This window comes from Malus sylvestris, chromosome 16 (assembly GCF_916048215.2).
Source record: "Malus sylvestris chromosome 16, drMalSylv7.2, whole genome shotgun sequence".
Taxonomy (NCBI): domain Eukaryota; kingdom Viridiplantae; phylum Streptophyta; class Magnoliopsida; order Rosales; family Rosaceae; genus Malus; species Malus sylvestris.
Genome location: NC_062275.1, coordinates 10,996,483 through 11,017,191, shown reverse-complemented (window position 1 = coordinate 11,017,191; position 20,709 = coordinate 10,996,483). Strand labels below are relative to the sequence as shown.

At 38.9% G+C, this 20,709-nt stretch overlaps 2 pseudogenes; one reads left to right on the top strand and one right to left on the bottom strand.

The window, feature by feature from the left end:
• Window positions 1-10,455: 10,455 nt before the first annotated feature.
• LOC126608221 (desiccation-related protein PCC13-62-like) lies at window positions 10,456-11,846 on the bottom strand (annotated as a pseudogene).
• Window positions 11,845-20,202, top strand: LOC126609096 (pentatricopeptide repeat-containing protein At3g48810-like; annotated as a pseudogene).
• The last annotated feature ends 507 nt before the right edge of the window (window positions 20,203-20,709 follow it).

The following is a 20,709-nucleotide window of genomic DNA, read 5'->3' as shown; positions in this document are numbered from 1 at the left end:
CTATATTGAGCTTCATCCGCAGTCCCACTTCCATCCTCTTTTCTCAATTTATCACTTGGAACCAATGGAGTACTCACTGACTTACAGTCTTGAAGTCCAAATTTCTTCAGTAGAGAAGAAGCATATTTTCTCTGATGAATGAAAATATACTCCTCAGTTTGCATTACTCCCATACCAAGAAAGTGATGTAAGAGTCCAAGATCAGTCATTTCATATTTGAGCATCATATCAGATTTAAAGTCATCCATCAATTCCTGACAACTTCCAGTGTATATTATGTCATCAACATAGATAGACACTATAATCATTTCTGAACTTTTCCTCCACTTGGTATACAGAGTTGCTTCGCTAGTGCTTTTCTTAAACCCATAGAGTGTAAGGTATGAGTCTATTTCACCATACCAGGCCCTTGGTGCCTGCTTCAGACCATACAGTGCTTTATGTAACCTGTAGACCTTATCTTCTTCCCCTTGTACAATAAATCCATCCGGCTGATCAACATACACTTCTTCTTCTAGTACACCATTCAAGAATGCCGATTTTACATCCAATTGAAACAACTTCCATTTGTTCTTTGCTGCCAGGGCAATTAATGTTCTGATTGTATCCAACCTTGCCACAGGTGCAAAGGTTTCATTATAATCAATTCCGGGCTTTTGTGCATAGCCTTTTGCAACAAGCCTAGCCTTGTTCTTTTGAACTGATCCATCCAAATTCAATTTAGTTTTGTACACCCATTTCACACCAATCACAAGTTTATCAGATGGTCTTTTCACTAATTCCCAAGTCTTATTTTTCTCAATCATGCTGATTTCATCTTTCATAGCTTTCTTCCATGCTTCATCCTGTGCAGCTTCATAATAGGATTCTGGTTCAACAATACACACATGACATCTTTCATAGATTTCACTCAAACTTCTATATCTCAAAGGAGTATGATCAATCTGAGATGCAGAAATTGAGTCACTAGCACTTCCAGATTCAATGAGTGGAGAATCTGTAAGTTGAGTCTGAGAACCTTCAGCAACAGCTTGTTCCATGGAATCCGAATCCTCATTAGCTTCTTTCATCTCTGAAGATTCACTTGCAGCAATTGGAATGTACACTTCTTTGATCTTCTGTCTATCCCAATCCCATGTACCATTCTCATCAAAAATAACATCTCTTGAAATGATTACTTTCTGATTTTCAGGATTAAGCAATCTGTACCCCTTTTCACAAGTGCCATATCCAATAAAAATACCAATGACACTTGTTTCATCGAGCTTCTGTCTCAGGTTTCCAGGAATAAGGGAATAACCTAATGAGCCAAACACTCTCAAGTGTTGAATTCCAGGTTTTCTTCCACTGAATTTCTCAAAAGGTATCACATTTTCCAATGCTTTTGTAGGACATCTATTTAGCAAGTAGACAGATGTAACTACAGCTTCACCCCAAAGACTATAAGGAAGACCTTTCTCATGAAGCATACACTTTGCCATCTCCACTATAGTTCTATTTTTCTCTCTGCAACTCCATTCTGTTGTGGAGAGTATGCAACAGTAAGCTGCCTCTCCAAACCCAAAGCTTCACAAAACTGTTCAAATTTATTTGAGGTAAATTCTCCTCCTCTATCTGTTCTCAATTTCTTCACTGAAAAACCACTTTGAAGTTCCACCATAGCTTTGAATTTCTTGAATACATGAAAGGCATCTGACTTGTGTCTCAAGAGATATATCCAGCACATCCTCGAATAGTCATCAATGAATGTAACAAAGTATCGATTTCCACTCATGGTTGGTGTTTGCATAGGGCCACACACATCTGAGTGTATAAGTTCCAATGGCATTCTTGCTCTCCAGATTGACTCTCTTGGAAATGACACTCTATGATTCTTACCAAATGCACATCCCTGACATACACCTTCACTGTCATGCATTTCAGGTAACCCAAGAACCATATCATGCTCCTGCAATTGTTGCAAACTTCTAAAATTCAGGTGGCCAAACCGTTTATGCCACATTGTACTACTCTGATGCACATTGGTTTTCAGTACCAAATGATCGTTTGACTTGAACACAAGTGGAAAACATCTGTTCCCATTTTGTTTCACACTAACCACTAAATTTGTCACAGTTCTATCATAAAAAATATCCACCTTATAATCACCAAATAACAGAAAATACCCATGTTCAGTCATCTGCCCAACACTGAGAAGGTTTTCTGCAATTCCAGGTACCAACATAACTTCTCTTATGTACCTTTTTCCCTTATCCGTGTCAATGACCAAGGTTCCTTTGCCTTTCACATCAACAAGAACCCCTGTGCCAACTTGCACTTTTGCCTTAATACTTCTATCAATTTCCACAAGTAACTCCTCTCTGGAAGTCATGTGATTACTGCATGCACTGTCAATATACCAGGCATCACTCACAGTTTTCACTTCAGTTGATTGCTTGACCATGAAGAGATTTCCAGGTTCTCCCACCTTGTTTGTAAAATTCCTTTGCTCTCCCACTTTGTCTGCAAAATTCCCTTGCTGAGCATTTTTGTTTTGATTGCAGATCCTAGCAATATGACCAGGTTTTCCACACTTGTGACATTTAATCTTCCCTTTTAGCCAACATTCACCATAGTGAAGTTTATCACAGTATTTGCATGCCCCTCTAGTGTTGTTAACTTCATTTCTTACACTTGGAGTAAACCTGTTAGTCCACTGCTTCCCTTTGAACTTGAAGTTCTTCTGATATTTTGATCCACCAGTATTGGTATGTTGATTACCAAATTTACTATTCTTAGATGAGATATCTAAGCTAGCAAATGCACGTTCTGTGCTACTCTCTTCATGTCTGATTAATCTTAGTTCAAACCCTTTAAATATGGCAACCACATCTTGTGCATCAATTACATCAATATCTTTAGTATTTTCTATAACAGAAGCAATGCTATCATATGTTTTGGGTAAACTGATCAATAACTTTTGCACAATTCTCTGATTACTAAGATCTTCTCCATAGCTTCGCATCTGATTTATCAGATCAAACAACCTAGCTAAATATGCAGCTAGAGATTCACTTTCACTCATACGGGTATATTCAAAATCACGACGCAGACCTTGTAATTTCACAGATTGTACCTGTTTGTCCCCTACATACTCTTGCTTCAGAATATCCCAAGCTTCTTTCGCAGTTTCCAAGGTTGCAATGCGTGGAAAAATTTGATCCGATACGGCTCCCTGAATGATTCCAAGAGCCCTTGCATCCTTGACCAGATTTTCACTCCGCAACTTCGTTTCCACCTCAGTGAGTTCTCCTTCCCCTTTCGCTGAAGTGGTAAAACCTTTTTCAACAATATTCCATAACTCGTGAGATCGGAAGATTGTTTTCATTCGAATCTGCTAGAAATCGAAATTTTCTCCGTTGAACACCGGAGCTCGAAGCTCCCCTCCACCAGATCCAGCCATGTTAGACTTAGATCACACCTCTCTCTACAATTTTCTTTGCAACGATGTGTTGCAAACACTTGCCCACTATCTCTCACAGAATCGACGCCCAGAGATTCAGACCCAACAAGGCTCTGAGGCCATGTTAGAATTAGAAGAAAATGTAGTACAACAATGGAGGATATGCTGCAATGACTAGAGTGAGAGAGAGAGAAAGAATGAGAGCAGAGAAAATGACACTGCAATTCTTTGCACACGCACTGTTTGATTGCTCACATAGTGAGAGAGGAACATCTCTCTCTGCACTTAACAGTTACACTTCCAAACTTTTGGCAGTATTCAAAATTACATCCAAGTAATCTTAGCCATCCATCTTACACCCTATGAGATGAAGACACATGTACACTCACTTACTTAAGAACTATGAGACTTAGATAAGAAAGCATACAACCAATTTAGCTAATCATCCTAGCAATATAAGCTAGAAATACAACTACCACATCAGATCACAATTTACACACTAACATGGCAACCAGATGGAGTAGCTTATTCCAGTATATATTGTGTGGGGCGTTTGTAATTGGGTAGGTTTAGATGAGGCCTTGGTTTATCTTGATAAGATGATAAGTGAAGGGATCTGTGTAAACTTATTTCTTACTTCACAGCCAAAACATGATCAGTTAAGCCATTGAACTACAATCAACATGTAATGATAGTCGAAGACATCTTGCATGGGTACTAGGATTAGCCTTCTCTTCTCTGGTGTTTGATACAATACAACCTTCAATGGGACTGGTTTTCTTCTTGGAATCACACCGAGAAGAGAGACCAAGAACCTCTCTTTTATTTACGTGAAAAACAATAACTGCTACCCCCATTAGGGTTTCGGTTATTGCCGGTTACTTAGAGTTGTTAACCAACTATAATTCAAACTTTATAACTTAATGTTTTTCCCTCCATTTATCTCTATGGCCATATAATCTCTTATCTTGATGTCGGCATATATAAGTACACTAGGGTTTGATTATACTCATCCTATAAAATCTTACAATCTGCCCCAAAATCAGTACATGGAATGTGCTACTGCGGTGTTTCTTTAGCAGTTTAGGTCATTTGGGGCCAATCTACATATTGGGTGGTATACTTGGTAAATGATAAGAAACATGAGTTGAATGCTCTTATGGAGAATCATATGTTTTTGCACCGAGCTAGCTTACAGACATGCTTGCACATTAAAGTCCAGTTACCTGTGAATATCTAATTAAGTTAGTTCATACATTCGTTCCAAGCTTCCAGAAGTCGAACATACTGTTAATGCAGTCGTGGACCTTGGAGTGTTAAGAATCAATGTCAGCCCAAAATTCCAACACAAGCTATCATACAAAGCCCAAATGATAAAGCCCTATCTCTAGCAATTTGTTGAAGCTTGTAGAAACTTCTCAACATGTGTGGAATAAATGATATTTTGTGGCAAGTTTGCTGCAAAGCACTTTGTGTGGTAGGGAATTAATTAGTTTAAATAAATGTGTGATGTGTATCTCATATAGCTTGCTATAAATACCCAAGTACTCTAGCCTTGTAAATCATTGAGAAGTGAAGAAGAAAATAAGACTACAAGTCTTATAGTGTGTTGTCTTGTGTGTGTTGAGTGTTTGTGAGAGTTGAGAGCTTTCTTTGTAATATTTTCAGTTTAATAAAGTCTTCTGTTGTGTCTCAAATTTTCGAGTGAATTTCTTCTTTGACATATAAAATTTAGAGTTGTTTATTCTAAATTTTTCTCAACAATTGGCATCAGAGCGAGACGGTCAGGGATCATTCTTGGTGGAGCTATCTTGAGTCGTGAGGAGTTTGGTACTCTGCAAGTTTGTTAGTCAAGCTTGATCGGTATAGTCGAAGTCTTGCCGGCACGATGGGTGACCTTCAAGTAGCTGGAGGAATCAAGAAGCTCAACAACAAAAACTACAATACATGGGCAACATGTATGGAGTCTTACTTACAAGGTCAGGACCTTTGGGAGGTTGTCGGCGGTGATGAGGTTACACAACCGGCGGCAGAAGATGCCAATGGCATCTTGCGAAAGTGGAAAATTAAAGCAGGCAAAGCGATGTTTGCTTTAAAGACCACAATTGAAAAAGAAATGTTGGAGCACATCCGGGATGCCAAAATGCCAAAGGAAGCATGGGACACTTTCGTTACACTATTTTCAAAGAAGAATGATACAAGACTGCAACTTCTCGAGAACGAGCTGATATTGATGGCGCAACGCGACATGACGATTGCCTAGTACTTTCACAAGGTGAAGTCAATATGCCGTGAAATTTCAGAGTTAGATCCAACATCTTCTATTGGGGAAACCAGGATGAAGAGAATAATTATCCATGGTTTGAGACCCGAATATCGAGGGTTTGTTGCCGCTATACAGGGATGGCTGACACAACCATCGCTTGTTGAGTTTGAAAATTTGCTTACAGGTCAAGAAGCTATGGCCAAGCAAATGGGAGGAGTCTTGCTGAAGGGTGAAGAGGAAGCGCTCTACACCAGCAAAAGCAAAGGCACTTTCAAGCGGTACATTGGTAGTGGATCTAAAAAGGATGGAGACAAGGTGAAAAGTCACCAAGGAAATGAAGGCTCTCGTCCAGGGGGACCTTCAAAGAATTACGGTAATAGTAGAAAGTTTGATGGCGAGTGTTACAACTGCGGGAAGATGGGCCACATGGCGAAAGCTTGTTGGACTAAGAAAAATCCTGTTGAAAGTAATACTGCTACTTCCAGTTCGAATGAGAATAGTGAAGATGGTTGGGATGCTGAAGCATTATTCGCTACGGAGGAAGAAGAACTAGCCCTCACGGTAACAACACAAGAACAGATTGACTACAAAAATGATTGGATCGTAGATTCGGGCTGCTCAAATCATATGACGGGTGATAAACAGAAGTTACAAAACCTATCTGAATACAAGGGAGGTTGTGTGGTGGTGACAGCCGACAACTCAAGGTTATCGATAGCTCACATCGGTAAGACGATAGTTACGCCTCGATATAATTCTAACCAGGTGCCACTTCAAGATGTTTATCATGTCCCAGGAATGAAAACAAATTTTCTATCTATGGCCCAATTGACATCATCAGGCCACTATGTCTTGTTCGGTCTACGAGATATAAAGGTGTATCGTGACCTCAAAATCTCAGAAATACCAACAATGGAGGGGCGACGATTGGAGTCAGTCTACGTAATGTCAGCAGAATCTGCATATGTAGATAGGACAAGGAAAAATGAGACATCAGATCTATGGCACATGCAGTTAGGTCACGTTAGCTATTCCAAGCTAAGTGTGATGGTGAAAAAGTCGATGCTTAAGGGGCTTCCTCAACTTGACGTGCAAACAGACACAGTATGTGTGAGATGCCAGTATGGTAAAGCACACTAATTGCCATATGAGGAATCGAAGTTTAAAGCAAAGGAACCATTAGAGTTAGTTCACTCCGATGTGTTCGGACCAGTTAAGCAACCGTCAATTGGTGGTATGCGGTACATGGTGACATTCATTGATGACTTCTCAAGGTATGTGTGGGTCTTCTTTATGAAAGATAAATCTGACACATTCTCAAAGTTTAAAGACTTCAGAGAGTCAGCCGAAGGAGAAGTGGGAAAGAAGATCCGTTACCTGCGCACAGATAACGGAGAAGAATATAGCTTAAGTGAGTTCTCTTAATAGCTAAGGGAATGCCGAATATGTCATCAGTACACTTATGCCAACACACCGCAACAAAATGGTGTAGCTGAGAGAAAGAACCGACATCTTGCAGAAGTTTGTCGAAGTATGCTACATGCAAAGAACGTACCGGAAGGTTTTGGGCTGAAGCAATGAAGACTGCAACCTTTATGATCAACAGACTTCCTCAACCGAGGTTAGAATTTGTTTCGCCCTTTGAGAAACTGTGGAACATGAAACCTACAGTTAGCTACTTTCGAGTATTTGGCTGTGTATGTTATGTATTTATTCCTAATCAATTACGGAGCAAGTTTGACAAGAAAGCTGTTAGATGTATCTTTGTGGGATACAACAGCCAAAGAAATGGGTGGAAATGTTGCAATCCAACAAGTGGAAGATGTTACACTTCACGAGACGTGGTGTTTGATGAAGCGTCTTCTTGGTGGTCCTCAGAGAAGGAGGTGCTACCAGACTCCAGAGAATTTGGAGAAAAGCTGTAACAGAAGATGGGGGAGCATACTATCCAACTCCAACCAAGTTCAGATGAATCAGGAGATCCAAATGGCGATGATGTCGAACAAAGAGTGGCTCAGAATCCTTGGCAAACTGGCGTGTATCAACAACTAAACGAAGAAGGTGGGCCTAGTGAAACGGAAAAATTAACTCCACAATCTCAACTCCGAAGGTCAACAAGAACACGAAGGCCAAATCCTAAATACACCAATGCAGCCATAATTGAAGAAGCAGTAGAGCCTGAGATGTTCAAAGAAGCATCGTAGAGTTCTGAGTGGATGACAGCTATGAAAGAAGAGATCGATGCACTTTAGCAAAATCAGACTTGGGATATCGTGCCAAAGCCAAGAGATGTGAAACCCATATCTTGCAAGTGGGTTTACAAGATAAAGGGCCGTCCAGATAGGTCAATCAAGAGGTACAAGGCACAATTGGTAGCTCTGGTTTCTCTTAACAGTACGGACTAGACTATGATGAAACGTTTAGTCCAGTGGCGAAACTTACAACAATACAAGTCTTACTTGCTCTTGCAGCCAACAAAGACTGGAATCTGTGGCAGATGGATGTGAAGAATGCTTTTCTTCATGGAGAGCTGGATCGAGAGATCTACATGATCCAACCAATGAGATTTCCGAGCCAAGATCATCCTGAATATGTGTGTAAATTGCGGAAAGCACTCTATAGATTGAAACAAGCACCCAGGGCGTGGTATGGTAAGATTACTGAATTTCTAACACAAAGTGGTTATTCAGTAAAACCTGCAGATTCCAGCTTGTTTGTCAAAGCCAATGAAGGAAAGCTAGCTATCGTGCTAGTGTATATGGATGACTTAACCATAACCGGTGATGATGAGGCAGAAATTCTTTGGACGAAGGAGAATTTATCAGTCCGTTTCCAGATGAAGGAACTTGGTCAACTCAAGCACTTCCTTGGTCTAGAGGTTGATTGCACACAAGAAGGAATATTTCTCTATCAACAGAAGTATGCCAAAGATTTGTTGAAGAGGTTCAGAATGCTCGAATGCAAGCTGATTTTGACACTGATGGAGCTAAATGCCAAAATGTGTGCACATGAAGAAAAGATTTGGAAGATGCGGCGATGTATCGACAATTGGTAGGTAGTCTGATCTACTTAACCTTGACTCGACCTGACATTTCTTATGCAGTTGGTGTGATGAGTCGGTACATGCAAAATCCAAAGAAGCCTCACTTGGAAGTAGTTCGACGAATACTGAGATATGTGAAGAGTACAATTGACTATGGTCTTTTGTACAAGAAAGGTGAAGACTGCAAGTTAGTTGGTTACTGTGATGCTGACTATGCAGGAGATCATGACACCAGGAGATCAACAACTGGGTATGTGTTTAAGCTTGGCTCCGGAACAATTTCTTGGTGTAGCAAAAGACAGTCGACAGTATCATTATCAACCACTGAAGCTGAGTATCGAGCAGCGGCAATGGCAGCTCAAGAGAGTACATGGTTGATACAGCTAATGAATAATTTACATCAACCAATGGATTATGTAGTTCCGTTGTACTGTAACAATCAGTCGGCAATTCATTTGGCGGAGAATCCGGTCTTTCATGCAAGAACTAAACATGTTGAAGTGCACTATCATTTTATTAGAGAAAAAGTTCTGCAAGAAGAAATTGAGATGAGACAGATCAAGACGGATGATCAAGTTGCGGATTTGTTCACAAAAAGTCTAAGTACATGCAAGCTCGAAATGTTTTGTCAACAGCTCGACATAGTACAGAGAATGAGAGCTGACATTGAGGGGGAGTGTTAAGAATCAATGTCAGCCTAAAATTCCAACACAAGCTATCATACAAAGCCCAAATGATAAAGCCCTATCTCTAGCAATTTGTTGAAGCTCGTAGAAACTTCTCAATATGTGTGGAATAGATGATATTTTGTGGCAAGTTTGCTGCAAAGCACTTTGTGTGGTAGGGAATTAGTTAGTTTAAATAAATGTGGGGTGTGTATCTCATATAGCTTGCTATAAATACCCAAGTACTCTAGCCTTGTAAATCATTGAGAAGTGAAGAAGAAAATAAGACTACAAGTCTTATAGTGTGTTTTCTTGTGTGTGTTGAGTGTTTGTGAGAGTTGAGAGCTTTCTTTGTAATATTTTCAGTTTAATAAAGTCTTTTGTTGTGTCTCAAATTTTTGAGTGAATTTCTTCTTTGACATATAAAATTTAGAGTTGTTTATTCTAAATTTTTCTCAACATGGAGGCCATGGAAAATTGATGTACAGATGGCTCTGGCAGCAGCAGTGTTCGGTCTGCATTGGAACTATTGCATTGCCTGAAATCCGATGGAGGCAGATTAAGAGCAAAAGCCAATGCAACATGTTGCCCAGGATGCTGCAACATGTTACTGATCTTTACCTCTTTTTCTTATGGCATATTTGCTTTGCGCTCTTGTTGCAGCAATTGCAAGTAATATACATAGTTTCATTCTTTTTTGGTCGAAAATGTAAACCGTGTGATTTGCTCACTTATTTCCTTATCATGTTCATGAGTTGTGAATAGAAAATTTTGGATGAACAGATGCAAGTAGTGCAACATATTGTTAAGAGTATTTTCTTACTGCATTTTGCCTTTTCGGTCTATTTTTCCAAGTTCCCTTATAATCTGATATTATGTGAACAAATTGAACGATTATACGAACAAAATGAAGCGTGAAACGTCATTGGATCAAATTATTTAAGAACATGATCTCTTCTGTCTAGCAAAGAAAAAGAAAAAAAAGATCCTTAACAGGGTAAACTAGATGGCAACCAAACTAGTCCCATTTGTTCATGTTCTATTCCTTTTTCAAATAAGATTTAGCAATCCGGCCGTCAGCTCCTTTAGGGTAGATACCGCCAGTGACACGTTCATCACCGCTACCATATACGACTGAGTACTTGTCTCCAGCGAGAATGTTGCCGCTGATTTTTCCCTGAGCACCTCTGTATTCGTGAACCACAAGGCCTTCATCTTTCAAACCTGTGCGTCCTAGCTTATTCCTTAGACTTGAAATGCGATTTGTGAACTCAGCCACTGTAATACCATACGGTTTCACTATCAGGTTCACGTGCTCATATAGCAATGCTCGAATCACTGCATCTTGGCCTGATTCCACGCCCAAAAGACCTGCAACTAGCTGAACATGACCACATGCACATTCAGGTTCACAATATTATTATGCAATAAAGATTAACAAATTTGGATATGCTTTTGAGGTAACGTTCTCTCGTCGGACTTATTTTTCTGGACAAATGCCAAGACTATACATCTGGATGATGAATCATGTTGATTTTGTTGTAATGTGTGGTCGAGATTCACAGTTTGAAAACACGATAATTATATAACATAGTACTTTCAATTCTCGGTATTGTGTTCGAAGCTTACCCTTTTGGAAGTTGCACCTTGGAGCATAGGGCTTGCACCAACATAGCCAGTGAGACCAACATAAGGAATGAGATAGGATGCAAGGAGATAGTTGATTGAATTTGCATAAGGGTCAAATGGTGGATTTAAGGGACTCCCAAATGCAGAATCAAATACATGAGAAAATGATTCTGCACTTAAATTCAACAATGGCCTTGGGAAACCCTTCACAGTTTTCTTAATAGCTCTGCACAAAAACAAAAAATAAAAACATATAATTTTGTTAGATAAACGCTCTAACTATGTAGTATTTGTAAAACATAAATGATTTCTGCATATTTATTTTTCAACTATGCACTCCCTATTTATTGTCTTTGATTATTTTTATTTTATCCAATCTAAATGGCAGAACAGTCCTTGAAGAAATGAAAAAGTTACACGAAAATCATAAATTAGAAAGAAAAAACAAAAAGTGAATGGAAGATTAACCTCGAGTGTCCAACTTCTTGCCATCCAAATTGCGTGATGACATCCCTAGCGAAGTGGTCCAAATGTGCCCTTTTAGGACCGACGGGAGTTGGACCTCCTAGGGTTAAGCTCGGATCAACTGTATCCAAGCCATGCCCGAAAGCACCATACAAAAAGAACTCAGCTTCCAGATACTCTAAATTCAAAGGAAACTCCAAAAGATGATTGCGTGACAGAGGAGGAGGTGTCGTGGTGGTGGTGGTCCAAAATCGATTCGGATGAGTAAGACAGTGGGAGGAGGATGAAGAAGGCAGCAATGGCGGTGGCTGTAGTGGCATAAGCAAATGTAGCCATGTTTGTTACAGTTTTGAGTGTGTCTCAGTGGGATGGACATGGTCATTTATAGAGCATTCTGATAGCTCATGAGTTTAATGCACATTTAAAAAAAAAATAAGAAAGAAAAATCTCATGAGATTGAGAACATCTGTCTTTGCATGCACGCTGGGTGTACGTGGCTGATGATTCTTTAAGAGAACAACGATTTCATGTTGAAAATTTTGCTACAATTTACCTTTTTAGGTCATATTTTTAATGATCGAAATCGTTTGGATAGAATATTAGCAAGTATTAATATTTGGATTTTTACGAATATGAAGTCAAATAGATAAAATAGAAGTTTCTTTTCAAGTAATGTTAATTACGCTTCATTGTGTCTCAATAATGGGATAGAATGGACTACTCATTATATTCAATTTTTCATTTGGAGGAAATTGAGAGGTGGATTAGATGTTAAGAAAACTTATCATTCTAGTTCTATCATTTGAGGAGAATTGGTATTGTAAAGTTGTTTTAAGAGTATCATCTTCTACCTTTAAGTTGTACACAAAGTTTCATTTCTCACTTTGACATACCTTAAATAGTTCGGCGCCAAACAAATCCTTTCACACATATAAGTTAACCACGATATCGAGACTCACTGATGCAGATGTGTCCTACATATATGATATGACCAAACTTAATTTGAGAGTGTTAGCAATTTGGTTAATTTTGTGTCTAAACTTATTTAGGTCTTATCTTATTTTATGATATACACGATACAAGTTTTTATGAATCGGATTTAAAGATTTCTAAAACCATTTAATATCCAGCCTATGATATTATATGCCATGTTGTAAAATTTCACACAGTGTAGTTGTGTAAATTTTATGTAGCTATAATATAGGAATCGGACCTAAAAGATCTTTGTTATTAGACTTTGTATTACTTGAGCAGGAAGTTATTCTCTTCCTTTAATTATTACGAGCCTCTTGCCACACGCATACACATGTGTCAATTGGCCTTTTTATATTTTTTATTTAAATAATTAATTTACATATTTTAAAAAAATTATTAAAAAAAAGAAATGAATTAATGACTTGAAACCACCCACTAACGTGGGAGGTTTTGTTTTTTGTTTTTTCTATAATTTTAAATATTAAATTCATTCAAAATAAAATTATGGTTAAATACTTTAGCTTCTCTTGGTTCAATTGTAATTTATGAAATTCTTAAAGGGCAATTTATGGTATTTCAAATGTTTTACCATTTTAGGGTGCTCACTTTATATATATAGATAAATAAAAGCACCAAGCATGAAATCAACATGTTTTGTTGTTGAAAAAAAAATGATATTATCTACACTAAAGGAGAGGAGATGTGCTTAGCCTCACGATGAGTTACCAATAATGTAGTTCAAATTTGCTTTTGGTGAGATTCGAACCTAAGCCCTCTCACTTACAAGTGAAGAGAAATAGCACTAAACCGTAATACTAAGTAGCAAATCAATAGTTTTAATATATTTAAATTTAGATCAACTAAGAGACATAAATCCAAACAAATCTTTAATATGCTACCATCTACTTAAATTTAACTTATTGCTGTTTTAAACGTTACACAAACGTCTTGACCACAAATCGTGACCCGCCTCCACGTTCTCTTTCTCACTTCTCTGCCCTAAGTTTTCTAATTCTTCCTGTTTTTCCTACACTAGTTGTTCTACCCTTCCTTGTTTCCCGTCTTCTATATCATCGTTGTCATAAGCTGATTAATCCGATATATAGGAATATGTAGAAGGATGGGGATGGAGCCAAATGTGTATTCTTATAACTTTCTGTTGAAGGCAATGTGTAAGAACGATAGGGTGGATGGTGCTCGCAAATGTCTTGTTGAAATGTCAAAGAAGGGCTGTTTGCCGGATGCTGTGAGCTATACGACTGTAGTGTCTGGCATTGTGTAGACGGGGGAAGGTGGAGGAAGCTAGGGAGCTTGCTTGAGGATTGATCTCATTTGTCCTTGTTTATAATGAATTGGTGAATGGGGTGTGCAAAGAGTGTAAGATTATAAGGAGGCTTCGGAGTTGTTGGTTGAAATGGTGTGGATAAGGGAATAAGTGGTAACGTTATCACATACTCGAAAATTAATAATACGATCAATGATACGAGGAACGTTGAGTCTGCTCTTGCGGTTTTGGCTCAAATGTTCGTGAGAGGATGCAGCCCTAATGTTCACACCTATGCTTTCTTGATAAAGGGTTGCTTTGTGGAAGGGAGAGTGCACGAACCTCTTGACTTGTGAAAGCGGATGATTTGCGAGGGATTTAGGCCGAATATTGTTGTATGTATTGTTGTGCTAGGATATCACCAAACCCGTTGGAACCAACTCCAGCTAATCCACAAGAAATATATCAAATGGAATGCAAGAACAAAATATAAAAGACATCAAGATTTTAACCAGGTTCCTCAACAGTCCGTGTAACTGAAGTACGTCCTCGGAGTAGTAGGAGCTCACCCAATAATCCACTATCAATCAAATGGGAGTTTACAAAGTGTTGGCAAGCTCACAACCCAAAACCCCAATACAACCAATAGCTCACACACACCAAAGAAACAAATAGAGAGAAATATAATGAATAATTTCTTCTCTATACGAAGCTCAAAGCTAATACACAAATACAACTTTGATTGAGTGAGTACTAACAAAGAAAGAAAATCACCTTCCTTTCTTCTCTTCAAATGGGGGTTGCGGCACCTCTTTTCTGCTGTGTGTTTTCCCTCTGTATTTCTGCTTATTGTTTTTCTGCTCACTTAAACAGAAAGGCAGCAGCTGCCTTAATTCATAACCTAGCCATTCTCGTGGCTTTTCACATGGGCCAAAGAAAAAAAAAGGACTTTAGACAATGTGCCTTTTTTTCTCCCCAAAACAAGGAAGGGACACAATGATGTTGTCCACCTTTTCTTTTCTTTTATTTAATCAAAAGTTGGCCACTTGGCCACTAATTCAACATATACTACTCGAATACATGATCTCTGCACTAACGGAAAAATGGGGATGCTGTATCTGTTTGCTATGAGATGGAGATGAATGGCTCCCCTAGACCACATATAGCTCTCTTATTGATGGCTTTGCAAATGCAGGTACCCTTGTTGGCTGCCCTTCAACTGTACAACATGATGAACTGTGGTTGCCGCCCTAATGAGCTTCTGATTAACCCCCAAATCTCTAATCAGCCCATGTATCCAAATGGCCTCCTTTATAGCTTCAGCAACTGCCATATATTCATCCTCTGTAGTAGACAAGGCAACAGACGACTGCAAAATGGACCTCCAACAAACTGGCCCTTTAGCCATAGTAAACACATAGCCTGTAGTAGACTTCCTTCCATCCAGATCACCTGCATAATCTGAATCAACATAACCAACTGCAAAATGACTAATGCCAGAGTCATCTCTCTCAAAGCATAAACCAAAGTCTCTAGTACCATGGAGATACCTCAATATCCACTTAGCTTCTTGCCAATGCTCTTGACCTGGATTATGCATATATCGACTCACCATGTCAACTGCATGAGCAATATCCGGTCTAGAGCATACCATTGCATACATCAAACTACCAACCAAATTTGCATATGGTATATTTTTCATTTGCAGCTTCTCTTTATCAGTTTTAGGACATTGTGGAGAACTCAATTTAAAATGAGGAGTCAAAGGGGTACTAACCGGTTTGGTTGAATCATGAACTCCAAACTTTCGAATCAACTTCTCAAGGTATTGTCTTTGATTTAAACTGACCAAACCCTTCTCTCTATCTCTAGTGATCTCTATGCCAAGGATCTTCTTTGCTTTACCAAGATCCTTCATCTCAAACTCATTCTTCATTTGCTTCTTCAATTTCTCAATCTCTTCGACATTCTTTGAGGCAATCAACATATCATCAACATATATCAACAAATAAACGAAAGACACATCTTGCAAATTCTTGAAGTACACACAATGATCATATTGACTTCTAGAATAATGTTGGCCTCTCATAAATTTATCAAACCTCAAATACCATTGCCTTGGAGATTGCTTCAAGCCATAAAGTGATTTCTTCAATTTGCAAAACAAATTCTCCTTCCCTTTCACTGTATACCCATCCGGTTGACACATATAGATCTCTTCATTCAAATCACCATGTAGGAAAGCAGTCTTCACATCAAGTTGCACAAGCTCAAGATCATATTGTGCAACAAGAGCTAACATAATGCGAATTGAGGAGTGCTTCACAACCGGAGAAAAGATTTCATTGTAGTCAATGCCCTCCTTTTGTGCATACCCTTTAGCAACTAATCTTGCTTTGAATCTCACATTGCTTTTCCCATCAGTATCTTCCTTCTTGGCATACACCCATTTGCAACCGATAACTTTCTTGCCCTTAGGCAATTTAGCTAACTCCCAAGTCTTGTTCTTCAAGAGAGAATTCATCTCATCACCCATGACATTGCACCACCTCTCATTTTCTTCACTCTTAATTGCTTCATCAAAATTGGATGGAATATCATCAATGATAATAGGTAGAGCAAAAGCAACATAGTCACTATACCGAGCTGGCTTGGTAATTTGTCTATTTCCTCTGTTCTTGGCAATATACTCTTGAGGTGAAACTTGCTCTTCAACTTGAATAGAATCTTCAAGTTCAACTTCTTCAACATCCTTATGGTCTCCAACTTCTTCACTTGTAGTGGCTTCGACATCAGCAGAAATAGGATTTGAAGTACCAGAGGCAAATTTCTCAAGCTCCACCTGTTGGACATCTTTCACATTCTTCTCAGAGTCTTTGAACATACTTTCTTCATCAAATGTCACATCTCTACTGATTACAAGTTTCTTCAACTTTGGGCACCATAATCTATAACCTTTGACACCACTACTAAAACCAAGAAAGATAACCTTTTTGGCTCTAGGATCAAGTTTATTTTCAGTCACATGAAAATAAGCAGGTGAACCAAAAATACGGATATAGTCATAATCAGAAGAAGGTTTTCCAGTCCATACCTCCATTGGTGTCTTACCCTGAACAGCAACTGAGGGTAACCGGTTGATGATGTGACATGCATAATTAACTGCCTCTGGCCAAAATGACTTGTTTAAACCCGACTGAGACAACATACATCTAACCTTCTCAAGTAAGGTTCGATTCAATCTTTCTGCAACTCCATTTTGTTATGGAGTTCCCCGGACACTAAAATGTCTCACAATCCTTTCCTCTTTGTAAACTTTAAAGAAAAGGTTGGATGTGTATTCTCCACCATTATCCGATCTCAAAATCTTATCTTTCTCCCAGTCTGGTTCTCAACCATTTTCTTCAAACTCAAGAAAATGCTCAACACCTGACTCTTGTGCTTCATAGTGTAGACCCAAGACCTTATAGAATAATCATCTACAAAGGTCACGAACCAATGTCTACCACTCAAAGAGGGAGTCTTTGTAGGACCCTAAATATCCGAATGCACATAATCAAGAATGCCCTTCGTCTGATGTAATGCAGTACCAAACTTCACTCTAGTTTGCTTTCCCAAGACACTATGCTTGCAGAAATCAAGCTTACAAGTCGTGGCACCTTTTAGAAGACCTTGTTTCACAAGCCCTTGTAGAGCTTTCTCACCGGCATGGCCTAATCTCATATGCCACAGTCTAGTAGTATCTGAATCAGATGTGCCCATATTTTCTGAGACTACATATGCTTCACCTGTCACAATGCTTCCTTGCAATAGATACAAATGACCACATCGATGAGCTTTCATCACAACAAGTGCACCATAAGTAACTTTCAATGTCTGCTCATCTGAATGAAATCTGAAGCCCTTGGCTTCTAAAGTGCCCAAAGAAATAAGATTTTTCTTCAAATTCGGTACATACCGAACACTTGTCAACTCTTTAACCATGTCATCATGCAACTTCAAACAAACTGTACCAATCCCTTTTGTTGTACAAGGATTGTCATTTCCCATGAACATAACACCACCATCAAACTCTTTCAAGCTTGAAAACCAATCCTTGTGAGAAGTCATATAATTAGTACAACCCATATCCAACACCCACTTAGCACAATCAAATGATGAGGAAATGGTTAAAGCAAAATCAGAAAAATCTGTTTCAACCTCAGCAACATTAGCTTCAGAACTTTCTTTGCCTTTGGTCTTCAACCTAGGACAATCTTTCTTCCAATGGCCTTATTATGACAAAAGGCACATTCATCCATTTCCAAGGTTTTTCTACCTTTAGAGTTTCCTTTAGGTCGAGAGTGTGATCTTTTCCTACTAGAAGAGGATCTCCTCTCCGATGATCTACCTCTAACAAATAAAGCTTCAGAGGTACTATCATGATTTTTATCTCTCTGCCTCATTTCATAAATCATCAAGGCATTTGACACATCTTCAAATTTCACAGTTTCCTTACCATGCATAATAATGGTAACAAAATGCTCATAAGAGTCCGGCAAGGAATTCAACAATATTAAGGCCTTATCTTCATCCTTAATATCCTCATCTAAATTTAACAAGTCGGCAATCAACTTATTAAAAGCATCAAGGTGTCTAATCATTTTTGTACCTTCTTTTTATTGGAAGCGGTAGAGCTTTTTCTTCAAGTGTAGCTGGTTCTCTGCACTCTTCGTCAAATACTTGTTTTCCAATTTTTTCTACAACACACTTGCTAATGTCTCCCGCATCACAAAATACTTCTGAGTTTTTGCAAGGCACAACTGAATTGAAGAGCAAGCCCACAAATTTAATTTCTCCCATTCCGGCTTCGACATAGCTTCCGGCTTCTCTCCCAAAGCGGCAAGTAGATCTTGTTGAGCCAACGCATCTTTGACCTCACATTGCCACATCTCGAAGTTGTTTGTGCCATCAAAATTTTCCACTTCGAATTTTGCATTTTGCATCGTAGTTCTTGCAAACCCGGAGCTACTTCCAAAATGATTCTCATCTTGCCCGTCTGACATCTTTGGCAACTAGACAGTACCCAAGAGCAACCAGTGCTCTGATACCAATTGTTGTGCTAGGATAACACCAAACCCGTTGGAACCAACTCAAGCTAACCCATAGGAAATATATCAAATAAAATGCAAGAACAAAATATAAAAGACACAAAGATTTTAACGAGGTTCCTCAACAGTCAGTGTAACTGGAGTACATCCTCGGAGCAGTAGGAGCTCACCCAATAATCCACTATCAACCAAATGGGAGTTTACAAAGTGTTAGCAAGCTCACAACCCAAAACCCAATACAACTAATAGCTCTCACACACCAAAAAAACAAATAGAGAGAAATATAATGAATAATTTCTTCTCTATATGAAGCTCAAAGCTAATACACAAATACAAATTTGATTGAGTGAGTACTAACAAAGAAAGAAAATCACCTTCCTTTATTCTCTTCAAATGGGGGCTGCGACACCTCTTTTCTGCTATGTGTTTTCCCTCTGTATTTATGCTCACTGTTTTTCTGCTCACTTGAACAAAAAGGCAGCAGCTGCCCAAATTCATAACCTAGCCATTCCAGTGGCTTTTCACATGGGCCAAAGAAAAAAAAGGACTTTAGACAATGTGCCTTTTTTTCTCCCCAAAACAAGGAAGGGACACAATGATGTTGACCACCTTTTCTTTTCTTTTATTTAATCAAAAGTTGGCCACTTGGCCACTAATTCAACATATACTACTCATATACATGATCTCTGCACTAACGGAAAAATGGGGATGCTGTATCTGTTTGCTATGAGATGGAGAGGAATGGCTTCCCTAGACCACATATAGCTCTCTTATTGATGGCTTTGCAAAAGCAGGTACCCTTGTTGGCTGCCCTTCAACTGTACAACATGATGAACCGTGGTTGCCGCCCTAATGAGTGTTTGGACGGTCTATTCAAGGGGAACAGATTTGAAGAAGCTTATGGAATTGTTAGGGAGATCGAGGAAATAAGGATGGGACTGAATTTGGAAACTTACAATACCACTTTGAATGGTTTTTCTTCAGGCTGGAATGCCAAGGAGGCTATGTAGCTTCTCGGAAAGATGCTGGTAAGGGGAAGGAAGCCTGATACCATCACATATAATACAATTATATATGCCAATTGCAAGCAAGGTTCGATTAGCACTGCTAGAGTTTCGACATTGTTGGTGCAGAAAAGGAGTGGTAACCAGATGTAGTAAATTATACCTGTATTGTGTGGGGGATTTGTAATAGGGTAGGTTTAAATGAGGCCATGATTTATCCTCATAAGATGAAAAGTGAAGGGATCTGACCCAACATCGGCACAGGGAATGTGCTAGTACGGTGTTTCTTTAGCCGTTTAGGTCAGTTGGGGCCAATCTGCATATTGGACGATATAGTTCACAAAGCCTATGAAATGTGAATTCGATGCTCTTATAGAAAATCATCTAATTTTATGATATGATTTGCCAAACTATTGTTAAAATGTGACAAATGCACCGGGCTAGCTTACAGAGGTGCTTACAAAATAAAGCTCTCTTACCTGTGAATATCTAGAGAAGCTCACACATATTCCTTGCTTTCAGAAGCCAAACACGTTGTTAATGTACTTGTACCCCTTGGAGGCCGTGGGAGATTAGTGGCTCTGGATGAATATACACGGCGTCTCGCTCTCCCAGACATCTGATTGGTCGGGGGAGGGAAGTTAGCCTTAGCCTCGTCCGGCCCGGGGAATTTGGAAATATAACCATTTTGAGAACCATCTAATGAAATACAACCCATCTTTTCTATTTTTTTTTATAAAACTAGCCAAAATTGAAGTTAAAAAGACTTAATTACCCGTATGTCAAAACTCTATCTTCTCCTACCTCTAGAGCTCTAGTGTTTGTTTCTTTAACTCTTTATATCTATTCCAATTGTTGAAACACTA